This window comes from Pongo pygmaeus, chromosome 8 (assembly GCF_028885625.2).
Source record: "Pongo pygmaeus isolate AG05252 chromosome 8, NHGRI_mPonPyg2-v2.0_pri, whole genome shotgun sequence".
Classification (NCBI taxonomy): domain Eukaryota; kingdom Metazoa; phylum Chordata; class Mammalia; order Primates; family Hominidae; genus Pongo; species Pongo pygmaeus.
This window is the reverse complement of record NC_072381.2, coordinates 87,135,423-87,152,450: the sequence shown is the minus strand read 5'-3', so window position 1 is coordinate 87,152,450 and position 17,028 is coordinate 87,135,423. Positions and strand designations below refer to the sequence as shown.

Genomic DNA, 17,028 nt, shown 5'->3' with positions numbered 1-17,028 from the left:
TCTATAAACTTCTTTTATCATATTTTCATAATATAATAAGACTATTAGACTTGTAGAGTTTGTTTTAGATTATTCACTAATTTTTACTTTTCTGGAAAATGTTGTGATATTAGGCTATATGATCAGAACTGGTTACCATGAACTGGATTTGGTCAAAATCAACAAGTTAAATGTAGGACTGCCATTATAAGCCAGAAGTGAATTCCATTATAAGCCAGAAGTGATGAATTCAAGATCAGGCAGAGGTAGAATCAGAGAATACAAATAAGCTGCATGAGACGACAGCCCCCTTGTCATCTCTTATTATCTTAATGTGGCTTTTGCCTCATCTCAGGCTTTCATTCATTAGGGTTACCTTATGACCAAGTAATGGAGGTGAAAAAAAGGCCCAGCTAGCTTAATAGATGGGTTTGCTTAATATGGGTTTCAGAGTAATGAAGGATTGCTGCTATCTTAAAGCCAAATCAATAGTGATCCCGAAGGACAGAAGTCAGAAAAATTTTCCCCATGGACACTAACTACTTCATTCATGTTTTCTGAAAAGAAGTAAGAACCGGGTAAGAAAATATACGGACATATGGAAGTGGTAAAGAGTTTGGAGGTTTACTTAGTGGTCTGGGTATACAGAGATTAAATGGGAGAGAAAGAGCATTAGGGAAAACCTATTTGATGGACTTACAGAAATATCAATAAGTTATGAAGACTCTTTAACCTCGTGTTAATGCTAACTAAATAATATTCACCATGGAGAGGGCACTAGACAACCAAGTAGATAAAATGACTATGCCAACTGACATCTGCCAACCTCTGTCATTAGATAGCCCAGTGCCGGCATAATAGATGCCTCAGTGAAGAGACTGTGGTAGCAGAGATGGAGGCTAATCCAGACTCCACAGCATGGGCTTCTGTTCACCAGGGCTGATTTCTTTATAGCCATTGCTTACTATATATTCTGACAGCCACAGAAACAAATGCTGGACACCACATTTGGCACTATAGTTTGAGAGGATCAATCACTTTCTTGGGGACAAGTTGATGATATTGTGATCATCTTATTTTTAAGGAAGAAATAATTTGTCTGGATTGGAATTGACTCACATGATGGGTATGGGTTTGGTTTGCCTTTATGTCTGCAGGTGTTCAGCTACAACTTCTATCTAAGACCTTCAGAGTGCTTGAGCTGCTGAACAAGATCCTGCGCAATATTGCATTAATTCAAAGAACTCATTTTACATCTAATTTTTATTTTATATGAAAATAATTTACAGGGAATTGTTTTAAAACAACTGCAGAATATTTTATTTATAAAAATAATGTATAATGCCTATGCATACAATTAGTGTGCATTACAAAAGTACTTATTTATTAGCTGTACAAAATTTTTAAACCAAGCACTATACATAACATTATCTAGCATTGCCATAAATTTGTTTTAAACTTGTTAAAATGATATAGAATATAACTCAAATGACCTAGTAATATCATATGTTTCTATTCTCAGAATTTCCCCCTCACAGATTCCTGAAATGTTTTTCTTTCCATTTTACCTGCCTTGAATAGAGATAGTCTTTTAGTATTGCTTATAAGGTATTTGTTATTTTTGTTGTTAGCATTTTAATTGAAGTGTAATACATGTACAGATATGTGAAAAAATATTATTGGTATAAATAAACCATCACAAAGTGAAAACACTTATGTAACCCCCACACAGGTAAAGAAATAAATAACATTAACAGTTCTCTAGAAGTCTCCCTTATGTCACCTCCCAGTGCCAACTCTCTATCCAGACTCTATAACCATAGATTTCTTGTAAGCTTTCAGGTGTTATAACGGTATTTCATTCCTGATTATGGCCCTACACTTCCACCTTACATCTCACACAGCACTTTGTAAGGCACATCACAGATGATCAAGTAGGACAAATACCACGCCCCGAATAGAACCAAATGTATACCAATGTAGTCAATAGGCCTATTATTACTCTAAATTAATAATAAATAATATCATATAGTTATTCAAACTTCACATTGAATAACAGTTTTTTAAATTTTGAAAAGAAGTGTTGTATAACAACTTTTATTACATTAATATAATCAAAATACAGAATATAATCAAAATACAGTGTAGTAGAGTTTTATTTTTAAAGAAAGACAATGTGTAGAGACAATGATAAACTATTTTCAAAAGCAAATCATATGTGGCCATTATAAATGACAAGCACTATAAGGCTAGCTGCGGAATATTAGCATTTCATATGTGAGAAATGAATAAAATTATGTCATGGAGAATAGTATCGGAGCATTATTTACTTTATCACAAGTAAAGATAGTTAACAGGTTTGTTTTTACTAGTTTTAAAGTGGACCACTGATATTAAAATGTAAAAATTGTGTTCCACGTTAATGTAATACAAATAATTCTCACTAGAAAAAAAAAACCTAGAGTTGAATTTTCTTTTTTTTCATGGAGAATGTTAACTGAACCAAAATTTCTGCCAGCAGAATTCAGTCTTACACATGTAGATGTGAAAGTGTGCATGTCCTCTTTCTTCAGTAATGACAGAATTTTCCCTAATAAAGAAAAATGTTTTTCAACATCCTGTACAGTTCTCTTTACATAATATTTCAAAGTACCAAAAGACTCTTACAAACACTGTACTTTCCAATGATCACTAAAAAGGTCTCCAAATGCCACCATATACATATGTAACTAACCTGCACATTGTGCACCTGTACCTTAAAACTTAAAGTATAATAATAATAAAAAATAAAAAAAATCAAATAAAACTATAAAACAGGCAGTGATTATACTCCTAGACTCATAGAACATTGTAGGCCATTAAGGACAAACCATTTTCCAATGCATTTAAGAGTTATATTAAAAGATATTCATGTGAACTTTCTACTCTCCTCCTTCAAATGTTTACAAACAAACATGTCCTATCATTTGTAAAATGGCCTGCCACATTTAGAAATTTGAATTAAATTTCTGTAATAATTTAGGTTATTGTGACAGACTCTTAGGTCCAGGAAAAAATGTATAGTGTTTTTCCCCTCAGCCAGTAGAGGATATAATGAAGGAAAAAATGCAGGAAGATGGCCAGAACACAAAGCAGCACTTGATATGCACAATATTTTACAATCCAGTAATTCTCAGACTGGGAATGCCTGATGTTTTTTCCAACATTGTGAATGGACTTATCACACCCAAAAACATCCTTCATACATTTGCATATCAATGAATTTGGTTATTTTCCTTCTGTCTTGGTTGTCTAACAGTGATTGCCTTAATTGATAGTGAATTAAAATTATCTGTGGAGCTTTAAAAAATATGTTCCTGAGTAACACACTGAGAAATTCTGACCCATAATTCTATACTGAAACTTAGGAAATCCCAGATGATTATGACACCATATATCCAAAAGTAAGCATTTTGAAAGCACTGAAACCTTCACCACTTATCAAAACGCAGTGAATTGTCATCTGTAAATCAATTCAGTAATGAAAAAGAGTAATGTCACCATGTAATATCAATGATCTTCAAACTTTCTCTTTTGTTGACATTGTATTTATTACTCACATTTCCACTTTCAAGTCCTGTGACATATCTGCCAGCTGTATTCCAGTGCCATTAATTAATATATCCTTTTTAGCCAATGGTGTTAGATTTTTGGGCTATTAATAGATAAAGACTAACATGTAAATATAAATAAGGGAAATATACAAATAAGGGAAACATAGGAAAATAAAGAGTAACTTTTGTTGCAAAAATTTCACAAATGGAAGTCAAATTTCACAATTTTATTTTCAGTATTAAGAAATATGCCTTCTTTGGTGAAAATTATTTTTAAGACAAATTCAATAATTCATTTAAGATACTCTGGGAAGGTTATTTAGAAATGTTCTGGAGACAAAAGAGGAAATGTATTTTAAAAATAACTCAGGTGTTATCTAGGGAGTAACCTGAAAAATACTTTCACAGAACAAAGGTTAAGAAATTAATCTTTAGAAAGAAATTCAGGTAAAAGTGCATGTCTAAAATGACCTTTGAAAACTGGGAAGTTAACAACTTTTCACATCACTAAACATTTTATATAAACTTATTTTATTATAGCCAGGTTAGAAACATACAGGCTACAGTTTTCAAAACTAGATTAATGTGAAACCCTTGGAATTTTAGGAAAATTAGTCTGTTTTTCTACTATCACACCAAACAAAACTTTGTCATCATAAGTGCTTAAGAATTAGCTGGAATAGCTAGAATATATTTATCCAAAATTTGTCTGTATTTAAACTTTTGAACATGATAGGACAATAAAGATTTTTTATGAATGATAATAATATTTTTTCAGGTGTCTTAACTATAGTCTTTGAAAGAGTACAATTCCAAAATAGTATGATTTGAGGGCTGATGATAAGATGTTCCTGTTCCCAAATAGGCCTCTTAATCCACTTAGTACATAAATAAATTACATGAAGAGAGTACCACATGTTTGCCTTAGGACAAACATCTTACCTGGTACATTTTAAAACCAAGTATTTCAAGGAAATACCAGAGTAAACTTGTGGAAAGAGGAGAGCAGCCTGTTTTTCCAAGATGCCAATAACTGACACTTTTCAAATTTCTTGAATTTGGATTCATTTTGGGGAGAATAGAAAAAAGAAAGTAGCATGGTTAGTAAAATAAGAAAAGAACCCAATATTATTACAGTCATAACATTTGCTAGTAATAGAAACTGCCCCAGTTTAAAATTATTTTTTCAATTAAAATATTAAATGTCATTTTATGATTTTTTAGTCTGGGAGGCAAGTCAGGAGACTTTTATTAATAGTCATTAATTGACAAAGCTTCTACGGTTGTGCTTTTTATTTAATATTATAACACATTAACCACAGACATCCTTTGATTTTCTGTCATATTTTCAATGCTCTGTCTGTACACGTTGTCTTAAGAGTAGCAACATTTGTGAATTTATTGTAACAATTCATGATTTTGTCAGCATTTTAAGGGCTTACTGTTCCAAGGGGACATTATAACAAAGCACTGAAGAACACAGAACTTCAGTTTAGCTGGAAATTTATATTGGAATACCATCGTTGTCCCTTATTTACTGATTTATACATCAGTGAAATTGAAATAAGATTAGCTATTTTATACAGTTATTATAAGGATGAATTCAAATAGTTTTGAAATATTAGAAATATATGTATTTGATATAAAAACTTGTATATATTATTTTAAAAATATTTATTCATAATAGTTTTAAAACTTTTGTTTAGCCTAATCTAACATCATTTTCCAGAAAATAAATGTGAGGCATCATGTTCAGTAAAATGTGTAGAATCAAAACTGACTGTATAAACCCAGCTTTGTCACTTAGTTGAGAAGTGTGTCGTACATCTATAAACCCCAGTGTCCACATGGCATACCTGAGCATACCAAGCCTTTGCTGAGATATGTAATTAAAAGATATGAAATCAGCGCTCAGGAGTATGCAGGCACCCAAACAATAGTAATTAACCATTTATGTGATATTTAGAAGTTAAAATTGAAATGACTTTGTGAGAAATGATACGTGTGGGGTAAAGAGAAGGATGTATAAATTTTGTTTTACATGACTGGATAGACAGTGATGTCATTCATGGAAACATTGTGAATGAGTCTGGTTTACAGAATTCTGGGAAGATGATGGAAAAGCAAGCACTGGAAATCTCTTTACACATAACTAATAATTACACTGGCAAAATCTCTCTGATACAACTCTTTTGGAATTCTTGAATTTAGTGAAACTTACAACTTCCAGGAGAAAGCGTGGATAATAAATTTTGGTTAATTTCAGCTGTTAGCTCAGGAGCAACTATCCATCCCCACCCTCAACCCCAAGACAGGGAGCTGTGCAAGTATTTCTGCTGCAGCTTGCCTCTAGTTTGCAAAAACTACCATCAGCAAAAAGGACCACATCCTTCAGTTATCAAGGTTCTGTGCTGTCATGGTTCATTGCTGCTTCTGAGCACAATGGTAGAGACAAAAAGGTGGTAGCCATTGGTTTTGCACTCCCTTCTGTTCTAAAACCCACTTTTCCTGGCTAAGGTGACTTCCAGGAGATTTAAAAGGCTGTTTGTCCCCCTACATTTTTCCTTTACCCCTTTGAGAAGTCAAACATTAAAGAATAGTATATTTCCAGAGCAACTGCATACATGAGGGAAATCAGAAAGTTTCAGTGTATCATCAAGAAATGGTGCAGGTTCATAAAATACTAATAAAAGTCTTTAAGTTTACAACTCAGGCTGATCTTCACCACAGACACAGCCTGCAACAATATAAACAAAATAATAACAAAAACAGCAAGCCCTAGGGAAGGGAGAAAATCTGATTTCAAGATTTACCATTTAATTAAATTCAGATGTCCAGTTTTCAACAAATAATCACGAGACACACACAGGAACAAGAAAGTATGGCTCATTTAAAGAAAACAGATAAAGCAAAATAAAGTCACCGAGAAAGACCTGATGGTAGATCTACTAGATAAATACTTTAAAATAACCATTATAATGATGTCCAAAAAACCAAAGGAAGACATAGAGAAAGTCAAGGAAACAATGGATGAACAAAATGAAAATATCAATAGAGACAGAAAGGCTAAAAATGAACAAAAAATTCAGGAGCTGAAAATTACCACTGAATGAAAATTCCATAACCTATCACCCAGAGAATATATAAATTATTCTCATACATAAACTAAGGTAGTTCATTAAGTGCTATAAATGCTCAAGGAATCCTGCAGCTTAAAATAAAAGGACATTAGATAGTAACACAAAGCTATATGAATAAGTATATATCTCAGTAAAGGTAAATGCATGGACAATATAAAAGCTAGTATTATTGTAACATTGGTTTGTAACTTCATTTTATATTTTCCACAGACTTCAAGAGACTAATATATTAAACAATTATTAGTCTAAAGTTCCCATTATTATAACTTTGGTTTGTACTTCTACATTTTGTTTTATACATAATAGAGAATACTAATATATTAAAAATGATTATGTTTTTGAATGCACAATGTATAGACATAATTTTGTGACATTAATAACTAAAAAAAGTGAATGAAGATGTTATAGGAGCTGAGTTTTTGTATATTATTGAACTTTTGCTAATATATATTCAAATTAGAGTATTATAATTTTAGAGTGTTAGCGGTTAATACTCATGGTAGCCACAAATAAAATAATTATAGAATATACATTAAAAGGGTATGAAACGAATTTAAATTTTCACTACAAAATATAAATTCAATACTAAAAAAGCTACAAGGCATCTAGAAAATAAATAACAAAATGACAGTTACAGTTATCTTCTTATTAACAATTAATTTTAAATAGCAAAGCCCTTGAAACAAAAGACTGATACTGGCAGCATGGATTATGGCCATGATCCAACTATATACTGTCTAAAAGAGACTCACTCTATATCTGAATACACAAACAGACTGAAAGTGAAAGGATAGAAAAAGATGATCCATGTAAACAGTAACCATCAGAGTACTGGGGTGGTTATACTAATACCAGATAAAACAGACTTTAAATAACTGTTAAAGGGTTGCAAGAGTCAAAAGAGGACATTACATATTAATAAAAGGTTCAATATCCCAAGAAGCTATAATAAATATCAACATGTACATAACAGACCATTAGAAGGAAATTTTGATATAATTGAAGGAAAAATAAATAGTTCTACAATAATAATTGAAGACTTCAAAATCTACCCTTAGTAATCGATAAACCAATCAGAAGATAAGTAAAGAAATAAATAACAATAGAGGACTTAAAAAACACAATAAACCAACAAGATGTAAGAGATATTTACAGAATATTCTACCCCACAACAGAATATGCATTCTTCTCAAGTGCACATGGAATGTTTTCCAGGACGGATTATGTGTTAGGCCACAAATTACATCTCAATAGATTTAAAAGATGTCATACGAAGTATCTTTGCCAACTACAACAAAATTAAGTTAGAAATTAGTAACAAAAGAAAAAGTGGAAAAATCAAAAAATGTGTGGAAATTAAACATATATTTCTAAATTACAAATTGATCAAAGAAGAAATAACAGGGGAAATGTACAAGTATTTCGAAACAAATGAAAACTAAATCACAACATGCCAAAATTTATGAGACATAGAAAAAGCAGTGCTGAGAGAAATGTATAGCTATAAATGCTTACATTTAAAAGTAAGAAATATTTTCTTTTAATTTAGAAAAAGACAGATCTCAAATCAACCACTTTACAACTTAAACCAGAAAAACAAACTGAAGGCAAGTAGAAGAAAGGAGATAATAAAGAGTAGAGCAGAGATAGACAAAATAGATGATAGAAAAGCAATGAAACCAAAAGTTGGTTGTTTGAAAAGATCAACAACATTAGTAAACTTTTAGCTAGACGGACTAAGAGAAAAAGAGAGAAGACTTAAATTACTAAAATAAGAAATGAAAATGGTGACTTTGCTATCAATTCTACGGAAATAAAATGGACTATAAGAGAGTACTATGAAAACTTGTATGCCTAGAAGTCTAATTACATATGAAATGGAAAAATTCCTAGAGATATAAAACTTACCAACACTAAATAATGATAAAATAAAAAATGTAAATAGACTGATAACTACTAAGGAGACTGAACCAGTAATAAAATATCTCCTGACATCAAAAGCCCTGGACCTGATGGCATCACCAGTGAATTCCATAAAACATTTAAAGAACTAGCATCAATCTTTTTCAAACTTTTCCAAAAATGCTGTCATGAGGGAACATTTCCAAAACTCATTCTATAAGACATCATTACCCTAATACTATAGACATATCCTTTATAAGCACTGATGCAAAAATCCTCAAAAAATTACTAGCAAAACAAGTTATTAAGCAGCAGATTAAAATGATTATAGACCATGAGCAAAAGAGATTTATTAATATTAATGGAAATCAAAGATATTTCAACATACAAAAATTGTTAAATGTAATATACCATATTAACAATGAAGGGTAAGAATCACACGGTTATCTCAATTGATGCATAAATAACATTTGGCAAAATTTTATACCCTTTCATGATTTAAAGAAACACTCAACAAAGTAGAAACATAAGGAAACCACCTTAACCTAATAAAAAAAATTCATATATAAAATTCCCATATAAAACATCATAGTCAATCATGAAAAACTTAATAGTTTTCTCTCTGTGATAAGCAACAAGGCAAGGATGCCTGAGCTTACTACTATTCAATATAGTACTAAAAGATCTGGCCAGAAAAAAATATGTAAGGAAAAGAAAAATAAAAGGCATAAAATTGGAAAGGAAGAAGTCAAATTATCATTGTTTACAGATAACATAATCTTATTTATAGAAAATGCTGAAAATTCCACTAAAATACAGAACCAATAAATTAAGTCACCACATAAAAATCAAGTGCATATCTATACAATAACAAAGAATAATCCAAAAACAAAATTAATAAAATAATTTAATTTGCAATAGCATCAAAAAGATAAACTACTTTTTATTTAACCAAGAAAATAAAAGACCTGTCCTATAAAAGCTACAAAACATTCCAAAAGAAATTAAAGAATATAAAAATGAAGGAAAAGGCGTCTCATATTCATGATTGGAAGACTTAACATTGTTATAATGTCAACACCACAGATTCAATGCAAATCTATAGACTTAATGCAATCCCTATCAAAATCCCAGTGATGTCTTAAAGCAGAAATACAAAAAACTCATTCTAAAATTCATAGGAATTTCAAGAGACTCCAAATAGCTAAATTGATCCTAGAAAAGAACAAGCTAGAACACTCAGACTCCTGATTTCCAAACTTCATATAAAGCTACAGTAATCAAAACATTGTGGTACTGGCATAAAGACAGACATATGGACCGGTGTAATAGGAAAGGTTGCCTAGAAGTAAAGTCTCACATATGTGGTCAAATGATTTTCAATTATGGTGTCAAGAGTATTCAATGGGGAAAAGGCAGTATTTTCAATAAATGTTGCAGGGAAAATGAGATATCCATATGCAAAATAATAAAGTTGGATCCTTACTTAACACCATATACAAAAATTTAGTCAAAATGGATCCATGACTTAAATGTAAGACCTAAAACTATAAACTCTTACAAGAAAGATAAGTTTTAATACTTCAGATTTGGCAATATTTTTTAATAAGACACCTGACATTCACACAACAAAATTAAAAAGAGGCAAATGGGCTTCATAAAAAGTAAAAAAAAAAAAAAGATGAAATAAAAATGACTGTATCAAAAGAAAATTATCACTAGAGTAAAAGGCAATTTACCTAATGGAAGAAAATATTTGCAGAACATATATCTAGTAAAGGATTAACATTCAGAATATACAGAGCACTCCTAAAGCTCAATAACAAAAAACAAGCAACCTGATTCAAAAATGGTCAAAATACTTGAATAGACATTTATCCAAAGAAGATATACAAATGTCAAATAAACACTTGAAAACATGCTCAACCTCACTAATCATTAGGAAAATGCAAATAAAAACTACAATGAGATTATTTTGTAGTTCATAAGCATGATGACTGGGTGTTCACACGCAGGTGCAAGTTGTGCCACCCTCGAACCTTGTTACAACGTTGGCACTTTACCCATCAGACATGAAAAAAAAAACTACAATGAGATACAAGCCCATACCCATTTAGGATGGAAGCTATCAAAATAAAACAGAAAATAATAATTTGGCAAGAATGCAGACAACATAAAACCCTTGTGCACTGTTAGTGGGAATAAATATAAAATGGCAAAACTGTTGTTAAAAATAATATGGTGAATCCTCAAAAATTCAACATGAAATTACCATATGATTCTGCAATTCCATTTCTAGGTATGTACCCAATAGTTTCTTAAATATGTATTTTATACCCATGTTGTTAATAGCATTACTAATAATAGCTAAAATTTAGAAGCAACTCAAGAGTCTATCAAGAGTAGAACGGATAAGCAAAATGTGTTTTTTGTATACAATAGAATATTATTCAACCTTAAGAAGGGAGGAAATTCTAATATATGCTACAACATGTGTGAACCTTGAGGGTGTTATATCAAGTAAAATAAGCCAGTCACAGATAGGCAAATACTCTATTATTCTACTTATATGAGGTACTCAGTGTAGTCAAAATCCTCAGAACAGACAGTGAAATAATGGTTGCCAGGGGCTAATGGAGGGAAAATTTTTCAGTTTTAAAGATTGTAAGAGTTCTGGAGATGGACAATAATGATGATTGAACAATAATATAAATGTAATTAATGATAATTACGTTATGTGTATTTTTACCAAAACACAAAATTGGAGAATATAAACATATAAAAATAAATAAATAAAAAACCAAACCAAACAAAAACCCTGGTTTAAAAGAACAGAATTATGAGTTTGGCTTTGAACAAGCTAACTGGACATGTTATCGGGACTTCCAAAAGAGGATGTCAAGTATCTAATGAAATATAGTTAGTTTAATGCCACTTATTGATATTGTCATTCACAGATTCCACACTCAGAAGTTGGAACAGAAAATGTAATTTTTTGAGTTATCTGCACAGAGCCTTGATCACTAGGGATGCTCTAGAGATTAAACAACCTCACGTTATTCATCATTGAGCAAAGATACCCAGGTCTTAAAGCCATGTCCTCGCTGCATCTGTCACTGCACGCAGGATTCTGGGAGGGGTAACTTTGAGCAAGGCAGCTGTCTGATGCTAGTTGAAATCTCTGAGAGAGGAAATGGTGGAGAGAGTGGTGTTGCTGAGAGTGAAAGAATGTTTGCAGAAAGCACTCCCTAATGCTGGGACAACATGTCCTCCTCTGAAGAGGCAATAAGGCGACAAATCACTTTCTCCACAATTCTAGTTATGCATCACCACATCTACCATACTCCCATGTAATATGTTTAACTTGGTCCCTCCTAAGCTACTAATGACCTGGATCTATAAGATATACCTTTAAGAATGACTACCATAAATATTCATTTAAAAGATGTATATGGTTTATGGACCATGAAGATATTAAAATTACCCATGCAATAAGATGCTTCAGTACTTTCAAAAGTATCAAACAAGATGTGATAGACCTTTATTGCAGATGGAAATGCAGCAAGATAAACCTTTAGCTTTTCAGGTCATATATAAACATGTGTTATAAGTTACCTACATTTAGTGTTATGCTCATCCATACTCTGTCCACTTCTAGGATAACAAAGGGCAAAGAGTGTTCATTTATTCAGGTGTGGAAAGGTTAATTACTCAAAAAATAAATTTTAAAAACAATCAAAACAAACAGAAATTTCCAAATTGTATCAAATACTCAGAGAACTCATCCTTGATTTCTCAAAGAATTTTCTCAAAAAAAAAATGAAACAAAAATAACAATTTCAGATGAAACATCATGATGAGAATATCTTCAGAATATTTTACTCTGTTTCTAAGGAAATGTGGGTGAGTCCTTCTACATTACTGAAAGTGGTCTTAGTTTTCTCCAAATATGCGATTTTCAGAAGTAAGAAAATGTAAAGCTCAATAAAACACTGTAATAAAAAGTATGATATTTAATGTAAACTCATTCAGAGTAATCATGTGAACATGGTTCTATTTCTGTCTATGTCTATACATCATCACCCTAATGCCAGTAAATTTATTTTAAACTAAATGTTGGTCTCCTGAGGCAGAGGTAATGCAATAATAATAATTTAGAAAAAAATTTACTTTTTCATAATAGTGCTATTTTTCCCTACATAATGCAAAAACACAGACAAATCCAAAAAGCATATTTGTGTCTTAAATTGGGGCAAAATAGAGCTTTTTTTTTTTCTCAAACATGGGATAGTAAGAAGAGCTTTCATCTTAAATTCTTAGTTGAATTGTTTACACCAACATTGCATTTATAAATAGCTTCTCTTTGTTTCTTAAAAATACTAGAATTTCATGTTGCATTTTTTGACAGCTTTATCATCTGTAATAGCCATGTTTAGAAAAGACCTGGCAGGGAACAAATACAGCCAACAAGAATTAGAAAGACAAACATTATTAAGAGGTTCTTAGACAATTTTACAAAGAAAAACATTTTATAAAAGACAACCCTGTTTTCTTCACATTTTAGAGCTAGTCTTCATAAGTGTCTAATACAACACTGGATGATTGTAGGCATAGTTTTTCACTTAAGTATTAATAGAAATAATTTATTACTAAAATATTCATTTATTTTTAAATTTAAGTTAGAAAGAAGTTTGCTGCTTTCTGATATGAAATTTTGAAGCTCAGGAACCAATTTTTTTTCTTTGAGAACACATCTCTGAAATTACAGTGTCAGTCAATGAGATATATGGCTTGATATTCAAAGAGCATAAAATCTGATTTATATATGACTTTTAAGAATGCCTTTTTGTATAAAGTAATATATATTTACTTATTCTATGAATGCAGTGATTTATACTATACTGCAGGATTTACTATGAGATATCTATCATATCTTTGCCTATATACATAAAGGCAAAGTGGAAAATGTTTTCAAATGCTATTGATTTCCATTCAGACTTAATGAAAAGCATGACCTTCTGAAAACAGACTTATTATCACTACTTCCTTATTCCCTGTTATACACTATTTCTTCTTTCAAATGTTGTCGTCTGTTTAACTTGGCATTAGCAAAGGCAATAATCATTACTATTAGTTGTTCCCCATGTTAGAATTTTTTTTAAGGTCACTATTATAAAAGCAATATCAAAAGCAAAATTCCCTAAATATAGGATATAGTTTAAATGTTTTCTCTCCTCCAAATCTCATGTTGAACTGTGATCCCCAGTGTTGAACGTAGGTCCTGGTGGGAGGTGTTTGGATCATGGCAGGTGGCTCCTGCATGAATACCTTCGTGCCTTCCCTGCAGTAATGAGTTCATGTGAGAGCTGGTTTTTAAAGGGCCTGACACTTCATCACTCACTCTCTTGCTCTCTCTTTTGCCATGTGATACACAGGTTCCCACTTTGCCTTTCACCATGATTGGAAGTTTCCTGAGGCCTCACCAGGAGCAGATACTGGCACTCTATTTCTTACACAGCCTGTAGAACTGTGAGCTAAACAAACCTCTTTTCTTTATAAATTATGCAGTCTCAGGTATTCCTTATAGCAACTCAAATGGATGAACACAATATTTTTCATGGAAAGAAATGTGAATGGCTTTATAAGCACATTAGTTCTCATATAAATACAAAATATATAGCTTAAATATGAAAAAAGTAATAAGTAAATATCATTATTAATAGGTAATAATTTAAGAATTCCACAGGGAAGAACTCCTTCATTACACATCAATGTGTACCATAGGAGCCACTGATAAGGTGGCAACTAGAACAAATCTCTTCAAATTAGTTACTAATCTTTCAAAATCTGTTATTAGGTAAAAATATAATAATTGTATTTCAAGTATTACATTGACTTTGCTTAGATTAAAATTATCACACATATGAGACAACTGCATAATCTGAAATATAAATTTAGGGAGAATGAGCTACAAATAAACACTAAGATAGTGAGAAAGATAGTAGGGAATTGGACAAAGATATTACAGTTTATGCAAGCCTGAGATTAAGTATGCCAACTTGCCTTAGATTCTTGAAATTTATACTCTATCATCGTATGCACTATATCTTTGCAAAGCAATAAAAGTATGTAAGGAACCAAGAATGACATAAGTTCGCTAGGATATTTTTTATATGCCACGTGTCTTGCTATAAACTTCCTTCAGATAATTCTGATTGTAATAAAAATATCATTTTAATTGTTTTCAATATTTTATGAAGTTTTAAAATATTCCCAAGGAATGATTATCAGACAAATACTTGACTCTGTGCTCTCTTTAGAGCAGTTATCCACCTTGGGAAACTGCTTTCAGATCAGCAAAATAAAACTGCTGATATTTTTAAGAGCCATACAGGAATGTTTAGAGAAGTTTTCTGGTTTCTTTTTGGATACAGGTACCCCAGAATTATTTAAAGTAATATTCATAAAAGGACTGCCTTATGATATTTAATATAAAATGAAAGTAATTTATATTAGAGTATATAAAGTATAGTGAATATTCAAAAGGCTCCAGTACATTCTGTCTCCTTCACACTTGTTTTTAGTTCTGAAACTAATACAAGGATTTAGAAAATAGGACTTTATGCAATATAAACCACCTAGCTAGTATATTAATATATTATAATTTTTAAATATTAATTATTAAAAATTATTTAGTGCCTTCATTATGCCAGGCACTCTTCTAAGCACTGAAGAAACGCAATGACCAAAACACATACAATTATGCTATCTTGGAATTTACAGTCCATGAGGAGTAAGTGAGGAGAGATAAACAACAAACGAGGAAACAAGCAAATACAGAATATGTCATGTACGGATTTTGGTTGTGATGAAATATAAATCATGTAAGGAAGGAAATGGTGGTGCAGGTGTTGAGGGCAATATTTCAGATGCTATGAGAAAACAGGTCTCTCTGTGAAGGTTTCATTTCAGCAGTGAGCTGAATGAAATCAAGGTAAAAGGCATGCTGATAATTAGGGAACAGAGTGTTCGTGTAAAGTGCAATAATGAAATTGAAAAGGTCTAACTTGATGTGGTTTGGGGTACTTGAAGAGCAGCAAGATGACTAGTATGGCTGAAGCAAAGAAGCAGTGCATGGTAGAAAATTATCTCAGAGAGGTCACTAGAACAAATACATTGATCTGTTTGCAGTGAATTGATTCTTAAAATTTTAGTAATTATGATGTTACATTTACTCTATTAGACAACATGACAAGAAGAACGGATCATTACAAAGGCATAAGTGGAAAACACCTGTTTCAAGATATGTAGCGCTATGATAACACCAAGGGAATACATTTGAAAGCATTAGTTTGCAGCTGCAGATGTAATGAGTTTCTCTAATATTGCTTCTTTGTAAGTGAAAAGGAGCTGAGAAAATTAGATGACAAAAATTCTACAAATGTTAAAGCAACAAAGGTAAATGTAATTAGATGTGAGGAATGTTCAACTGCCAACTGGCAGTATAGCTGTACTTGAAAGAAATTGATGGATCATCTAACAATTCTAGTCCCTTATATTCCAGCAGCCGCTTCCTGATAAAATATTCAGTTGGGAAGAAAGATAGATACCAGGATCTGGCTTTCAAGATGAAACTTCTTGAAACTTCTTCTCTCAACATTGTAGTTTAAATGGAAGTTTGAAATAATTACAAGTTCTCAATAATTCTACTACGTTTCTTTATTGTATATTAGGGAATTCTGTCATTTGCAACAATAGAGATTCCATCGAATTTTATGATCTCATTGAAAAGCTGCTATATTTGAAAATAATCAAATGTAAAAGTCTATTTCAAAGCTTTTGACATTTTAACTTTATACAAAAGAAAATTCGAATTAGCAACAATTTTCAGATTCAATATCAAATTATGTAATAACTCAGCATATACTTCACACTAAGCCAACAAGGTATGCTTACTGTTTTGATGTGTTTTTATTTGATGGCATATCCTGCTAGTATCAAAGTCTGAGCCATTTTCTGTGTAAAACAATGTATGGTCTATGATGTTTCCATTTCTTATCTGAAAGCAATGATTTGTAACATTGCTTTAATTATTGTATATTATTATAACAAGTTTCTTTTAAATATATTAATATATAAGCTAATATTCATATTACCATCATTAAATGAAAAACATGCTAGCTCATAGTGTGGTATCCTTATTAATATACCATAAGATTTCTGTAAATTTTGAAATTTATTCTGGGTTTTATTGTCACTTACAAAAAAACCACAATGAAGACTGAAACAACTGCTTTCAGAGCTAATATATTCATCCAACATTTTCACTCTAAGACCCAATCAACACTCTTTGGTCTTTAAATGTTAATATGTGCACTGTCAAATGATTCCTTAGTCACGAGTTTTAGCAAGTT

At 31.4% G+C, this 17,028-nt stretch overlaps 1 long non-coding RNA gene and 1 other non-coding gene across 2 annotated transcripts in view; one reads left to right on the top strand and one right to left on the bottom strand.

The window, feature by feature from the left end:
* Positions 1–17,028, bottom strand: part of LOC134740169 (uncharacterized) — a 747,696-nt gene that overhangs the window by 683,216 nt on the left and 47,452 nt on the right. The window lies entirely within an intron of this gene.
* LOC129007017 (small nucleolar RNA U13) lies at positions 10,584–10,687 on the top strand. The gene has a single exon (XR_008492197.1). It is a non-coding gene; the product is annotated as a small nucleolar RNA U13 (small nucleolar RNA).